This window comes from Callithrix jacchus, chromosome 2, assembly GCF_049354715.1.
Source record: "Callithrix jacchus isolate 240 chromosome 2, calJac240_pri, whole genome shotgun sequence".
Taxonomy (NCBI): Eukaryota; Metazoa; Chordata; class Mammalia; order Primates; family Cebidae; genus Callithrix; species Callithrix jacchus.
In genome coordinates, this window is record NC_133503.1 from 25,698,508 (window position 1) to 25,714,821 (window position 16,314).

Genomic DNA, 16,314 nt, shown 5'->3' on the forward strand with positions numbered 1-16,314 from the left:
GGTACATTCCATCTATAAATAGTTTGCAGAGTATCTTTTTAATAACAAAAGGGTGTTTATTGTTGTCAAATGGTTTTCTGCATCAGTTGAAATGATCATGTGACTTTTTTCTTTCAATCTGTTAATGTGGTACACATAAATTGATTTGCTTGAGTTAAACCATACATGTATCCCAGGGAAAATTCCCACTTGATCATGGTGTATGGTTCTTTTAACGTGTTATTGAATTCAGTTCGCTAGTATTCTGTTGAGGCTTTCTGTATCTATATTCATTAGAGATACTGGCTTGAAGTTTTGTTTTCTTGAGCTATCTTGTTCTCACTTTAGTAACAGGGTAATGCAGGTCTGATAAAATGACTTTGGTAGTGTTCCTTCTATGTCTATTTTTTGAATTGGAGAAGGATTGGAATTATTTCTTCTTTAAATGTTGATAAATTGATGAAGCTATTTGGTCCTGGGCTATTTTCTTGGGAGATTTTAAAATTACTGATTCAATCCCCTTTGATTCAATATAGATCGATTCAGACTTTTTATTTCTTTATGATTCAGCCTAAATAGGCTGCCTGTTCTAAAAATATATTTAATTCTTCTAGGTTACCCAGTTTGCAGACATAAAACTGTTTATAGTAACCTCTAACGATCCTTTTTATTTCTGAGGCATCTGTGGTAATGTCTCCATTTTCATTTCCAATTTTATTTACTTAAATCTTCCCTCTTATTTTCCTAGGCTAAGTAATGTTTTTTAAATTTTGTTTATCTTTAACAGAAATCAACTCAGTGTCATTGATTTTTCTATTGTTTTTCTAGTCTCTATTTTGTCTATTTCTTCTCTAGTCTTTATTATTTTCTCTTTGGGTCAATTTTGGCCTTTGTTTTTGCTTCATTTTTTAGTTCCTTGAGGTGTAAAATTAGTTTTTTTATTTGAAATCATTCTTTTTTTAAATATATGCATGTGTCATGTATATGGGTACTGTGCTTGTATCCCTCTTGTTACTATTCTTGCTACAACCCATAGTTATTGGTAAGTTGTATTTTTATTTTTATTTGTCTCAAGATATTTTCTAATTTCCCTTTGATCTCTTCTTTGACCCCATGGTTGTTCAAAAGTGTGGTGTTTAGTTTATACGTATTTGTGAATTTTTCAGTTTTCCTTTTGCCATTGATGTCCAGTTTCAGTCAATCCAAAGATACTTGGTATGATTTTATTCTTTTAAATTTCATAAGAATTTTCTGTGAGCCAAAATATGATCTCTGCTCCAAACTGTTCCATATATGCTTTTAAAAAAAGTGTATTTTCTGCTGCTATTGAGTGGAATGTTCTCTATATGTCTGTTAAGTCCATTTTAGAGTTGTTAATGTTTTCAATTTATTTGTTAACTTTCTCTCTGCTATTCTATCCATTATTGAAAGTGAGGCATTAAAATCTCTTACTATTATTTTATTGCTGTCTATTTCTACCTGCAGTTCTCTCAATGTTGTCTTTATATATTTAGGTGGTCTGATGATGGGTGATATCTATTTATTTTATGTCTTCTTGACAAATGTATTATTTTCTTATTATATAAGATTCCTTTTTGTGTCTTCTGACAGTTTTGATTGAGATTCGGTTTTGTGTGAAGTAAGTACAGCTACCCTGCTCCTTTATGTTGTTGTTCTCATTTCATGGGATCTCTTCCTCCTCCTTTAACACTCAAAGTGTATGTCTTAAAACCTAAAATTACTTGTAGACAACATGTAATTGAATCTTGTTTTTTGATGAATTTATCCACTTTATTTCTTTTGATTGAGGAGACTTCATAAACATTTAAAATAATTATTAATAAAAACATACTATTTGTATTTTAGTTGTTTTGTATCTCTGGTAGTTCTTTTGTCACTCACTCTCTTGCTTTCCTCCTTTAGGCTTGGTTGATTTTTTTGTAGTGATGTATTTTGATTCCTTTCTCTATTATGTATCTTCTTTTTAGGGGGGTCAGAGTCTCATTCTGTTTCCCATGCTGGAGTGCCATGCAGTGGTGCCATCTCAACTCACTGCAACCTCCGCCTCCCAGGTTCAACCAGTTCTCTGCCTCAGCCTCTCCAGCAGCTGGGATTACAGGCACCTACCACCATGCCTGGCTAATTTTTTGTAATTTTAGTAGATACGGGGTTTCACCATGTTTGTGAGGCTGGTCTTGAACTCCTGACTTGTGATCCACCCACCTCGGCCTCCCAAAGTGCTGGGATTACAGGCATGAGCCACAGCACCTGGCCCTATTTGTGTATCTTCTATAGATATTTTCTTTGTGATTACCAAAGGGATTGTAGAAAATATTTCGCAGTTATTAACAGTCTATTTTAAGGTCATAGCAACTTAAATTCAATTGCATATAAAAAACCTACACTGTTACTCTCCCTCGTGACACCTTATGTTATTGATGTCACAATGTACATTTATTTATAATGTGTATCCATCAACATTTTTGATAGTGTTGTTAATACTTTTGTCTTTTAACTTTTATACTAGAATTAAAAATGATTTACACGCCACTATTACAGTAATTATGGTATTCTGTATTTGTGTATATACTTAACTCGCCAAGCTTCTTATTTTTTATATTATTTTATTGCTCTTTAGTAACTTTTTGTTTTGGCTTTAAGAAGTTTCTTTAACATTTTTTTCCCAACACACTGCTTTCCTGTAACCTCTAGCATTTCTTATAGAGAAGTTCTAGTAGTGATGAACTTTATTAGCTTTTATTTGCTTGAGAAATCTCTCCTACTTCATTTTTAGAGGGGAACATTGCTGAGGATAGTATTCTTGTTTGCAGTTCTCTTGTTTTGGTTTGATTTCTTTTCTTTCAGCACTCAGAATTCATCTCACTGCCTTTTGGTCTGCAAGGTTTCTGCTGAGCAACTAGCCAAGAGTTTACATGAGGATTCCCTTATATGTGAAAAAATGATTTTCTCTTGATGCTTTCAAAATTCTTTTTGTCTTCAACATTTGACAATTTCATTATAATCTATTCCAGTGTGTACTTATTCAGGTCTTCTTATTTGGGATCCTTTAGGCTTTCTGTTTCTGGGTATATGTTTCCTTCCTCAGAATTGGGAAGTTTAGGGCCATTATTTCTTTGAATACGCTGTCTGGTTATTTCTCTCTCTTTTCCTTCTGCAATCTCATATTATATATTTGGTAAGCTTAATGCTGTTCATAAGCTCCTTGAATTTCTTTATTCTTTTTTATTCTTGTATTTGTCTTCTGACTGAATAATTTCTAATGACATCTTTAAGTTTGCTAATCTTTTCTTCTGCTTTATCTAGTCCGCTTTTTAATTACTCTACTGATTTCTTTGGTTAGTTAATTGTGTTGTTTTTCATGATTTCTGCTTAATATTTTTTAAGTTTTCTATTTATTTGTTGAAATTAATTTTATTCACACATTGTCCTCCTGACCTCAGTGACCATCTTTATGATGGTTATTTTTAATTCTCTATCTGCTACATCATATATCTCCATTTGACTGAGGTCAGTTTCTAGAAATTTATATTTGTATTTTGCTTCTAACATATTTCTTTTGTTTTTTATTTGTTTGACTGTCTGTGTTGGTGTCTTGGCATTACAAAAACCAGCCACTTGTCCTAGTGTTCACAGGCTGAACACTGTCCTAGTGTTCAGGTGGCTTCACAGCAGACCCTCCCTTATCAGCCTGACCAGAGAATCTGGGAGCACCTCAAACCTTCATGCTAGTCCAATCTGCTTTCTTTGTTCTTAATGGCTCCCAGAGGTCTAGAGTGCCAGGTCCACTAGCATTCTGACAAACGCAATACTGAAGCCAATTCCTCAGGAATCCTCCAGAAAAGTTGAGTCATTGGATTTTTTTGTCCAACTTATTACCACTGCAGGGAGAACCTAGAATCTGGGAGTTTTCATCCACTTTCTCTGTAAAAAGCCAAATGCAGGGGCTACTGTAACCACCTGCCCACAGCACTGTCACTGATCTTATTGGTCTTTGGCCACTAGAGAATGCAAGCTTCATCAGTGCTCTAAGACAACCTGGACAGAGCTGGATCCACTCCTACCTGGGTAGCTGCTAAAAGATCTGGAATACTGGACATATGGTATACCTCCTCTCATCCCCAGCAGGAAGCTTGGATGTGGGGAGATTCATCTCAATCATATAGTACTGTGCCAGTTTAGAAATTATGGCAAGAAAGTGTCTTGAACTTCCCAACCATCTTCGATGTGGCTGATTTTGTACTCACCTGGGATATAAGAGCCTCTTAACCAGTTTCTTGGTTTCTTACAAAGGGAATCTGTCCATGAATTTTTGTCAAATCAGTGTATTTGTGGAGGGAAGGAGGGTCCAGGACTTTGTATTTCACCATCTTGCTGATGTCTCTCTTCTAAATTTGAGAACAACTGTTGAAAATACAAATGGCAATTGGAAAAGTATGTTATGTATTTGTGTAAAGTGGTCAGGTGTTAATGAGTAAAAAAGAATCATGGGCTCCAACCAAATAAGACAGCTACTACTCAACTCCAATCTCATGCAGCCAAACCAGAAAGTCTATGCAGAACCATGAATTTCTATGAGAGATATCCCAACACTAGTGTTATTTTGCTGTCATAAATTATCACAAATTTGGGGGGGTTAAAATAACACTCCTTTATTTTCTCACAGTTCTCTAGATCAGAAATCCTGGTACAGCAGGACTGAGTCGTTTGCTGAGAGTCTTTCAGGTCTGAAATCAAGATGTTGGCAAGTTATATTTATTTTTTGAGACCCTAGGATGAATTTTCTTCTAATCTCATTCAAGTTTTGCACAATTCAATTTCTGTTGGTTGTAGGACTAAGTCTGTTTCCTCTCTGGGAACAGTCTTTGCTACTCAAAGTTACCTCCAATCCTTCCCACGCTTTGCATATGGCCTCCCTTGAACAATGGTAAATTCAATCTCTCTTTAATGATTTGAATAGTCAGACTTTCCCTGATGCCACAACTGTTTGCCTTCAAGGTAAGTAAAACATTTTGTTTTTAAATGTTAATATTAATAGATTGGGCCCATTTCAACTGGGAAATCTAGGATAATCTCCTTATTTTAAGCTCTGGTCCATAACCTTAATGTGAGTAAAGTCCCATTTGCTACACAAAGTAACATACTCATGAGTTCTTGGCTTCAGGTGTGGACATCTTTGGGGTGTCATTATTCTACCTATCATAATCCCAAATTCAAAATATAGACAAATAATTATTAACACTACTTAGGACGAAGAAAAACACATCTGTAGTCTACATCTTGACTTAGGAACAAAATTTGGATCTCTAATTCAGAAGATAAAGGTCACCAATAAGATTATTATTGTGCTGCATCTTTTAAAGTAGAATGTTATTAAATTAACTGACATTAAGATAAACATATTATTAAGAAGAAAATGGATATTTGTATTAGTCCATTTTCATGCTGCTGATAAAGACATATGCAAGACTAGGAAAAAAGAAAGAGAGGTTTAATTGGACTTACAGTTCTACATGGCTAGGTAGGCCTCAGAATCATGGCAGGAGGAGAAAAAGCACTTCTTATGTGGTGGGGGCAAGAGCAAATAAGGAAGAAGCAAAAGCAGAAGCCCCTGATAAACCCATCAGATCTCATGAGACTTATTCACCATCATGACAACAGCACAGGAAAGACCAGCCACCATGATTCAATTAACTCCCCCTGGGTCCCTCCCACAACACCTGGGAATTCCAGGAGATACAATTCAAGTTGAGATTTGGGTGGGGATGCAGCCAAACCATATCAATATTCAATTTTACTTTCTTTGTTCCTATATCCATTTGCTAATGCTACATATAGGTCAAGGTCCTTTAGCCTCAAATTACTTAATAGTTGAATAATTAATAATCAACATTTGCTTACAACTTTTCTCATTTTTGTAACACTATTAGTGTCATTAATATGGTTTACACTGGGTCAAAGATAGTTAAAACAAGTTGTTTCCTTGATGAACTCAATTTATATAATATATTAAACATATTTTATTGGGTCCAAAAACAGAAACAATATTAACCTACAGAGTAATTTATCATTTGTTTTTTCTCATTAGTTCTATGATAACATAATTCATGGAACCACATGAAAATACAGTGGCATTAAAAACTTTAACCATTTTATTTATATTTTATATCTTTAAACTAAATGTTAATACACTTTTTAATGCAGATACTTTTAAAAGGAAAACAGTGATAATGGAAAAGGCTGGCAAGAGAACTGCAATGTCTATTTACCAACTTGCCCACACCATAGACAATTGCCTTAAAACATCTCTTAATATTAATATAACAGAAGGCAGAGGTGTAGGCTAGACAGATAGATACTGGTTTGAGACCAGGATAAGGCACTATCTATTTGGCTAACTCCATACCAAATACTAAACTCTTTGAGCCTCAGTTTTCTGCTGTAAAATAATTTGTAAAATAAGTTTATCTATTATTCATAGATTGTTATGAGAAGTGAGACAATTCATATGAAGTGCTTAGACACAGTACTGTCAGCAAAGTATTTAAAAAACTCTAGTTTAGGTTCAAATTATATATTTGGTTCATAGAGTCTTTTCAGCCTACTAATCCTCCTTGAGGCAAATCTTTTTAGATTTAATCATTTTATTTCTAATTTTTGAATTCCTTTTCAAAACCTAACTGCTATTATTGTACTGACACATTTTCAGATACAGAGTTAAGAATTTGCAGTATTATATTTAAGATTGGTTTCGTTAATTATAGTCCTTAATTTTGTATGTATAAAAAATAATCATTAAAAAGACCATATTTAAATAAAATATGAAATAAAAATATAAAGTGATACATAATGTAATTATATATAAATAAATTACAAATAAAAATAATTTTGTCAGGAATAATAAATTGTTTTATTGTTTTGCTTTTTAAATAGTATATGCCATGTTTGTAATTTAAAAAGAAATTGTTAAAAACCCTTAAGGATTGATAAAATGCTTTTAACAGCTGTATATAGTCTCCTAATACATTTACAGATGGGAGCATTATTTACAAATAGAATTTTAAAAGTTAGAAGTAATCTCTGAGATCATCAGACTAGGCAGTTTCCACACTGGGTTGTCCATGGCACCTTGGGTGTAATCACATGGCAAGTTGCTATGAAGTATAGGTCCAAGCAGGCAGGGGTTCAGGCCTCTCTGGACATGCTTTCATTATGACAGTATCAATATTATGTATAAAAAAATCTATAAAAATGTAAGTATAACATTCATATCTTTATATATTTTATTGTAAGAAGTGTTTCTATTGCTTAAGAAAACAAACAACAAAAAGTCATAATTTTTTCATGTAGAAGAAGTAGTCTGGGGTCTGTTGGGGGGAACAGGGGAGGGACAGTGGGGGGTGGGGAGTTGGGGAGAGATAGCATGGGGAAAAATGCCAGATACAGGTGAAGGGGAGGAAGGCAACAAATCACACTGCCATGTGTGTACCTATGCAACTATCTTGCATGTTCTTCACATGTACCCCAAAACCTAAAATGCAATAAAAAATATAAAAATTAAAAAAAAAGAAGCAGTCACACTCACCAAATGTTCCATTTGCTCCCATATATTTCTCAATTCTCTTAAAGTTACAGGAAGCCAATGGCTGTTTCTCACAAATGAGATATGAGCAGAGTGATAACCTGTCACTTCCAAAACAAGGCAGTTAAAGGCTTATTCTCAGCTCTCCGATCTCTCTCTTCCAATGATGAGGCAAGTGTAGAAGGCTAACATTCACAATGGTTCAACTTAAAGAGAAGCAACCCTCCATCTGCTGGCTTCTGAGTGATGATATGATCCAGAACACTCTGCCCACCAACATGACATAAACTGAGTAAGAAGGAAATCTTATTATATTAAATCACTGAGTTAACAGGGTTACTTGTTACTTCTCGATAACCTAACTTATCCTTACTAATGTACCTTATTTTAAAGATGCAAAAACAGTTACAGATAGTGGAAGTGAGCAGTTCAAGGTTACTGAGATTTGAACTAAAACTCAGGTCTCCTGACATTCTAAAGCAAAGTTCTCATTATGCCAATCTGTTTGGTTTGAATGACCACAACAGAATACTAAACCGTGATGTGGGGTGGACTTAAAGATCAACTAATCCAAACATTTCTAAATTCAAAATGACAGAAGATCATCCAGATGTTGCTAGAAAGCAATGATGAACACATCACCATTTCCAGGGTTGTTTCATTCCTTTTTGATAGTTGCCATTATAAGTAATTCCTTGCCTAAAGACATGGCATTGTAAATACTGCAGCAAAGAAAGGGATGATTCATTCAACAATTAATTTTTGAGTTCTTTGTGATAAGCACTGTAGCTATATAGATACAAAAGCTCTGATGAGTAAACATACATATGATCCTTGCTTTTGTGCAGCCTGCAGGTCAATGAAGTGACAAATATATATTCATAAAATAGTCCTAAGCATGAATCTGTGATTGTAAAATTTCATAAGTTCTACAAATGAAAAATCTCATAGTATCATGAGAGACAAAACAGTGACCCAACTTAGTCTGAGGAGCTTAAGCAGGAGAAGATAAATGTGGCAAGGACAACATACACATTTCTAATTTTCCCACCCTGATAGATTAGAGCATCATTTGCTGAAATGAAGACACTGTATAAACACCTGGCTTGGAGAAGTGAAGAGAGTAGTGTTAAAGAAAGAATGAGTTCCCGGCCAGGCGCGGTGGCTCACACCTGTAATCCCAGCACTTTGGGAGGCCGAGGCGGGTAGATCACGAGGTCAAGAGATCGAGACCATCCTGGTCAACATGGTGAAACCCCGTCTCTACTAAAAATACAAAAAGCTGGGCACGGTGGTGCGTGCCTGTAATCCCAGCTACTCAGAAGGCTGAGGCAGGAGAATTGCCTGAACCCAGGAGGCGGAGGTTGCGGTGAGCCAAGATCGCGCCATTGCACTCCAGCCTGGGTAACGAGCGAAACTCCGTCTCAAAAAAAAAAAAAAAAATGAGTTCCATTTCAGAACGTCCAAAATTAGAGATGTGGATATAACATCCAAAACAAACATATACTTGAGGATGATAGAACGCTTTAAAGGAGTGACTATCTTTGCCTAAAAACCGAAACACCTAAAAAGAAAGAGCTAGAAAATGACAGTGTTTCACTTAGCTGAGAGCACAGACCCTCCCTGCCCATTCATTTTTAAGTCACGGGCAGCACGGGCAGACTTCTGCAACTGAGGTCCCACAGCTATTGCTCTGGTCTCCTTTACTTTCACACTTGCCCACTTGCCGATGACAGCAGCCTGTAGGGTAACTAACCCTGTCAGTGCAGTCCTTAAAGAGCAGCTTGGGTCAGGACATACAGGTGGCTGACCTTTCAGTTCACACCTCCTCCAGTCATCCCTCAGACCAGGAGTTTTCCAGTACTAAATAAAGTGCTCCCCCCTCTAAATTCCGGAATTCACCCAAAGCATTACAAAACCTTCTGTTTTGCAGCACAAACTTATTCTTTATGAAGATCCCTAGCAAAACCACTCAGCTACCACTGCTTGTCAATTAATTGTAATTTTCTATTTTTAAGAGATAAAAAAGCCTATAAGATGTATGCTACTAGAAATGTACAAAGTAATCAATGGGCCCTGAAATGTGGATCAAAAAGTTTCATAAACATAGGATTTAAATGTACCAACAATCTCAGTTTTGGAAGCCAGCTGCCAGTGACTAGCTATATTGCCTCAAACAAGTAATCTAATTATTCTGGGTCTCAGTACTGTTATCTATAAAATTAGGCTAATTATCAATTTGGGGTTTTTGTGACTGTGAAGCAGGTTTACTGTGCACTGGTTACCAACTTGTCTGAATCTGATAAGGAAGAACACAGTTAAATCCAACAAGTTAACATGAGGCAGATTTATTACTTACAAATAGGCATCAAGGGACAGAAGGCTAGAATTTGCTGTGAACTGGTCCCCTAAGGCTCAGGAAAGCTGCTTCAGGTTTAGACTACACATTCCCCACTTGCACTACAGCTGAGAGACCCTACAAAGCAGCCAACCCTGGGTTTTATACCTTAGGGGTAACATAACCCACTGGGCTAAAGCTTTGAAGGATATCTTGTTTCTGCAGGGGGCTGGTAATTAGCATGCACTGTTGTGGCCAGATCCCCCTTACCTCAGGATGTTGTATTCCCAGCACACTCTGCAGTTATTTTGAGCACAACAAGCATGAAAGTTGGGAGAACTGAGTTGATTCGAGGCCACCTAGAGAACTGTCCTGCAGTAATGACTGTAATTAATATAAGGACTTATGCCTGTGTGGCATTTGGAAACTTAATACATTTATGATTCATATTATTTTATATGCTAATTTGTTTCTGCCTAATCATATAAAAAATAATAGCTCACATTTACTAAGTGCATACTGTGTATCAGGCACTTTTCTAAGTGCTTTATGAGTACTATTTCATTTAATATTCACAAAAATCTAGGAGCTCACTATTAATTACCTTGTTTTTTCAGATAGTGAAACACAGATTGTTGCTTGCTCAGTATTACATAGGGCAGTAGAGTTTAAGCAGTCAGGTTTTGGAATCCACACTTAAATCCATTAAAGCTACAATGCCAAGGATGCAAGATTGAAATGTAATTAAGAGGCAGGTATGCCTACATATTGCATACCTCTTTTCTTAGAATCAATATTAATACTTGAAAATGATTTTATTAAATTGAAAGTACACCCTTCCTCAGCTCAGCCAGACAAGTAGAAATTCATGTTAGAGGGAAAGATGAAAGAGGTAAAGATTTGTGGGAAGTTAGTAGGCAGAATGAATATTTTGACTTGTTAAAGACAAGCTGATGGCTTCAAAAGCACATTGAACTGGAAGCTAGGAGAAGAGGCTATATAACATTTCACATCACATAACCTATCACTACCATGCTATTTTCATCTAAAATGAGGACTTGGGTCTAAAATTAAGACTCAATTAAATTAGATGGATAATCTCTAAAGATTGTCCCCACTCTAATTTAATTGTATGACAGCATTATATAAAAATACAGAAACATCCATCCTTAACCACAAGTGCCACCAGCAATATCTTTTATTTTTAATCGGATATTTTTCAAATTAAGTTTTTCATTAAGCTTAATGAGTGCATATTATTTTACTTAATTCAAGAAAAAGTAAATAGATATTATTTAAATCTAGACTGGGGAGGTCAGTACCCATTACCTGTCAGTTTTTGACTGATTGTCAGGTGCTTGAACAAGTCAATTTTTAAAAAATGAAGCACACTTAAATTTACCTTTTTAAAGTTGATACGTAATACATGTACATATTTTGGAGTAAATGTGGTATTTTGTAACATGCATAGACTGTGTAATGATCAAGTCAGGGCATTTGGAGTGCCTATCACCTCAAGTATTTATCATTTCTATGTGTTATGAAAATTTCAAGTCCACTCTTTCAGCTGTTTTGGAATATACAGTATGTTGTTGCTAACTATAGTCACTCTGTTCTGCTATGGAACAATAGAAATTTTTCTTTCTATTTAACTATTATGTTTGTACACATTAACCAACCTCTCTTCATCATCCTACCACCACCTACACTGCCTTCCGAGCCACTGGTACCTTTCATTCTACTCTATCTCCATGTGGTCAACTGTTAGCTCCCACATATGAGTGAGAACATTGAACACTTGTCTTTCTGTGCCTGGTTTATTTCCCCTAACATAATGACCTCCAGTTCCATTCATGTCACTATAAATGACATGATTTCATAATTTTTTATGACTGAATTATATTACATTTGTATATATACCACATTTTCTTCATTCATTTATCCATTGACACTTAGATTCATTTTATATTTTTGCTATTATTAATAGTGCTGCAGTAAATGTAAGGGTGCAGATATCTTTTTGATATATTAATTTCTATTCCTTTGAATAAATACCCAGTAGTGGGATTCCTGAATCATGCGGCAGTTCTGTTTTCAGTTTTCTGAGAAATCATCATACTGTTTGACATAGTGGCTATACTAATTTATATTCTTGCCAACAGTGTATGAGATTTTCCTTTTCCCTTCAACTTTGCTAGCATCTGTCATTTTTTTCTCTTTTTAATAATCATTATAACTGGGGTGAGATATTTCATTGTGGTTTTTATTTGCATTTTCCTAACAATTAGTGATATTTAGCATTTTCTCATATACCTGTTGGCCATTTGTTTTGAGAAATATCTATTCATATACTTTGCTAATTTTAATGCAATTATTTGTAGGGTTTTTTTTGAGTTTTTGAGATTCTCAGATAGTCTAGATTTTGTATATTTTGGTTCTTGTATATTCTGGATTTTTTATAGTTTGGATTTTGATGTTCTTGTATATTCTCTTGCCAGAGGAATAGTTTGAAAATATTTTCTCCCATTCTTCACTCTGTTTCCTTTGCCATTCAGAAGGTTTTCAGTTTAATTTTTTCAGTTTTGTTGCTTGTGCTTTTGAGGTCTTAGCCATAAAATCTTTGATACGACCAATTTCCTGAAGAGCTTTCTGTATGTTTTATTCTAGTAATTTTTTAGTTTGGGGTCTTACATTTAAGTATTTAAACCATCTTGAGTTAATTTTTGCATATGATGAAAAGAGAGGAGTCTAATTTCATTCCTGTGTACATGGTTATCCAGTTTTCCCAGCATCATTTATTGAAGAGGATGTCCTTGGTGGCTTTGTTGAAAATCAGTTGGCTGTAATATATGGATTTCTGGATTCTCCATTCTGTTCTACAGGTTTACATGTCTGTGTTTATGCCAATGCCATGTTCTTTTGGTTACTAGAGCCTTGTAATATATTTGGAAGTCAGGTAGTATGATGCCAAAAAGAAAGCTTTGTCCTTTTTACTCAGGACTGTGTTAGCTAATCATGCTCTTTTTCAGTTCCATACAACTTTTAAAACTTTGTTCTACCTCCATGAAAAATGACATTGGTATTTTCATAGGGATTGCCTTAAATCAGTAGATTTCTTTGAATAGCATGGTCATTTTAATGATGTTAAGTCTTCCAATCTAAAAGCATGGGAAACTTTTTCCAGTTCTTTGTGTCCTCTTCAATTTATTTTGTCAGAGTTGTTTTCCTCACAGAGGTCTTTCACCTTCTTAATTAAATTGATTCCTAGGTACTTTATTTTTTGTAGCTGTTGTAAATGAGATTGCTTTATTTATCTCAGCCTGTTCACTGTGGTATAGAAATAACAGTGATTTTTTTTTGTATGTTGATATTATATCCTGCAACTTTACTGAATTCATTTATCAGATCTAAGAGTCTTGGTAAATTCTTTTGGTTTTTCGGATATAAGATTATGTCATCTGCAAAGGACAGTTTGACTTAGTCTTTCCCAGTTTGGATGCTTTTTAGTTTTTCCTCTTGACTGATTTCTCTGGCTAGGATTTCCAGTTCTGTATTGAATAGGAATGGTGAAAGTGGACATTATTGTCTTATTTCAGTTCTTAGAAAAAAGACTTTCAACCTCTCTCTATTTCATATGATGTTTGCTGTGAGTTTATAATATATGGCCTTAATTATGTTGAAGTGTGCTTCTTCTATACCTAGTTTATCATGAATGAATGTTAAATTTTATAAAAGATGTCCATCTATTGAGATAATAATATGGTTTTTGTCCTTTTTTTAAATAACATATTCTATTTAATGATTTATGTCTATCAAACCATCCTTGCCTCCCTAGGATAAATCCTGCTTGATCAATGCTGTATCATCTTTTGTGATGTACTAATGGATTAGTTTGCTAGTAATTTGTTAAGAATTTTTGCATCTATATTCATCAAGGATTTTGGTCTGTGGTTTTATTTTTTTTATTGTGTCTTTGTCTATTTTTGGTATTAGCATAATGCTGGCCTCATAGAATGAGTTGGGGATAATTCCCTCTTAGTCTTTTTTTTTTAGATAATCCAAGGAGAATCAATGTGTGTTAGTTTTTCTTTGTAACTTTGGTAGAATTCAGTAGTGATGATTTGCTCCCAGAGCTTCCTTTGTTGGAAGATTTTTAATACTAACTCAATCTCCTTACACATTATTGGTATGTTCAGGTTTTCTCTTTCTTTATGAGTCAAGCTTGGTAGGTTGTATCCAGAAATTTATCCATTTCTTCTATGCTTTATAATTTGTTAGCATATAGAATTTTATAACAGCCTCTGATAATCTTATGTATGTATATATGGTTATCAATTGTAATGTCTCCTTCCTCACTTGGATTTTGAGTCTTCTCTTTTTGTATTTTAGTCAGTCTTGCTATTTAACTAATATGTTACATACAACTAACTATGTAACAAATAGTTACATAACTATGTTACTATTTGTTATTAACTATGTAACAAATAGTTACAAAGATGAAAGTAACTATTTGTTAGGATAATGGTATTCCATATACCATGTGGGGTTTGTTCATTCTCTTCTTTTCTCTTTATTTTTTTCTAACAAGGCTATTTTAAATGGCATTTCTTCAGGATCTGGAATTCCTTTTTACTGTTGAATCCAATCTATTGTTGAAGTTTTTGAATGTATTTTTCATTTCATTGAATGAATGTTTAAATTCTAGAATTTTCCCAGTCAACATGGTGAAACCGCGTCTCTACTAAGAATACAAAAAATTAGCTGGGCGTGGTGGCGTGTGCCTGTAATCCCGGCTACTCGCGAGGCTGAGGCAGGAGAATTGCCTGAACCCAGGAGGCAAGGTTGTGGTGAGCCGAGATTGCGCCATTGCACTCCAGCCTGGGTAACAAGAGTGAAACTCTGTCTCAAAAATAAAATAAAATATTCCAGAATTTGTTTGATTTTTTGATATCTATGCCTTTTAAATTTCTCATTCATGTCCTACTTTACTTCTTAGCATTTTTTATATTCTGTTGCATCTCATTGAGATTCTTTAATATCATCATTTTGAATTCTTTATCTGGGACTTTATAAATTTCTTTTTCACTGGAATCTGTTGCTGGAGAATTACTGTGGATTTTTCTGGAGGTGTGGTATTTTCTTGCTTTTCCATTTTTCATTTGTCCTTTATGTTGATATCTGTGCATCTGGTATAAAAATCACTTCTTTCAATTTTTTGAAATTGCTGTCATGGTGGAGGACTTTTTCCCAAAGATGTACCCATGGTGTTGGTTGGATAGGGTGCTTTGACTTTGATCCTGGGGGTGTGCAGTGGTGCACACAGTCTTAGCATGATTTCTTTGAAAACAACATCAGTAGTGTCTATGATTTTCTCAGTGGCTTAGAGTGTGGTTGTTAGTGGAGGCTGTGGTGAAATTTTGCTGGGGATTGGAACATCATCTGGGCCAATCCTCAGGCCCCAGTGGTGGCATTGCTTGGCTTGGTGCCCAGGGAAGCCCAGTATGCTGGTAGCACTGTTAGCAAATCCAGGTAGGCCAATTCTTGGGTTTCCAAGTGGCTTGCTCAGGTGCTAGGAATGGCAGCAGTGGACCAGGTAGATGGGTGACTCCTTGAGGCCCTGGGCAGCAGATGCGGCATAGGCAATGACAATAGCAGTGGTGAAACAATCATCTGGCTCCCAAATAGTCTGTAGTGGTTTTGGTGATGACTGCAATGGTCTGGATAGGCCAGATCCCAGGCCTGCATGTGGAGTGTGTGCATGTGGAGGACAGCTGTGGTGGCAGCAACAGGTTGGTTGGGCCTCTGCTCAGGCCCCTGGGAGGAGTGCTGAGGTATAAATGGTTGTTGATAGGGCAGGGCAATCCCTAGACCACTGGATGGTGTGTTAGGCTATAGGGATAAAGTTAGATTAGGCAAACTTTTCCTCAGGTCCCCTTGTCATGTGTATAGGATGGCTGTCATAGACAGAGGTAGAGTGATTCCAAACCCCTGGAAAAATGCTCAGGTTGGGGTGGGAGTGGGTGTACTGTGGCCCAGCTCCTGGGAGGGCAGGGCTGGTTTCAGAGGCAGCAGCCATACATAGGTAGCTGGAGAGCAAACACTTATAACCAGCTGGCAGTAACTATAAGTAGTGTAGCCTTTCCTTAATGTGTTTGCAAATGGCTCTGCTACTGGAGCTGTTGGGGTTGCTGTTAATGGATCACGATTTTGCCCTTGAGGCAGCAGCCAGCAGCAGTATTTGGGTACATGCAGGGGATATCAATGAGGCTCCAAGGATGTGAGATGCAAGAGCTCTTGGGTCCCAGTACAAGATGCAATCTAGTGGGAGGGAGGCTACCAAAATGGTGACTTACTGTGTAACTGCTTAGGACTTGGGGTATGTGTGAGCTCTCTCTCT

General features: G+C 35.8%; 1 long non-coding RNA gene across 4 annotated transcripts in view; it reads right to left on the reverse strand.

Annotated features, from left to right (window-relative positions):
• LOC103789015 (uncharacterized) overlaps nt 1-16,314 on the reverse strand; it is a 724,824-nt gene that overhangs the window by 214,676 nt on the left and 493,834 nt on the right. For all 4 annotated transcript variants that reach the window (XR_013530713.1, XR_013530714.1, XR_013530711.1 and 1 more), the window contains exon 6: nt 4,245-4,401. This is a non-coding gene — a long non-coding RNA (uncharacterized LOC103789015). The remainder of the gene's footprint in view (nt 1-4,244; nt 4,402-16,314) is intronic.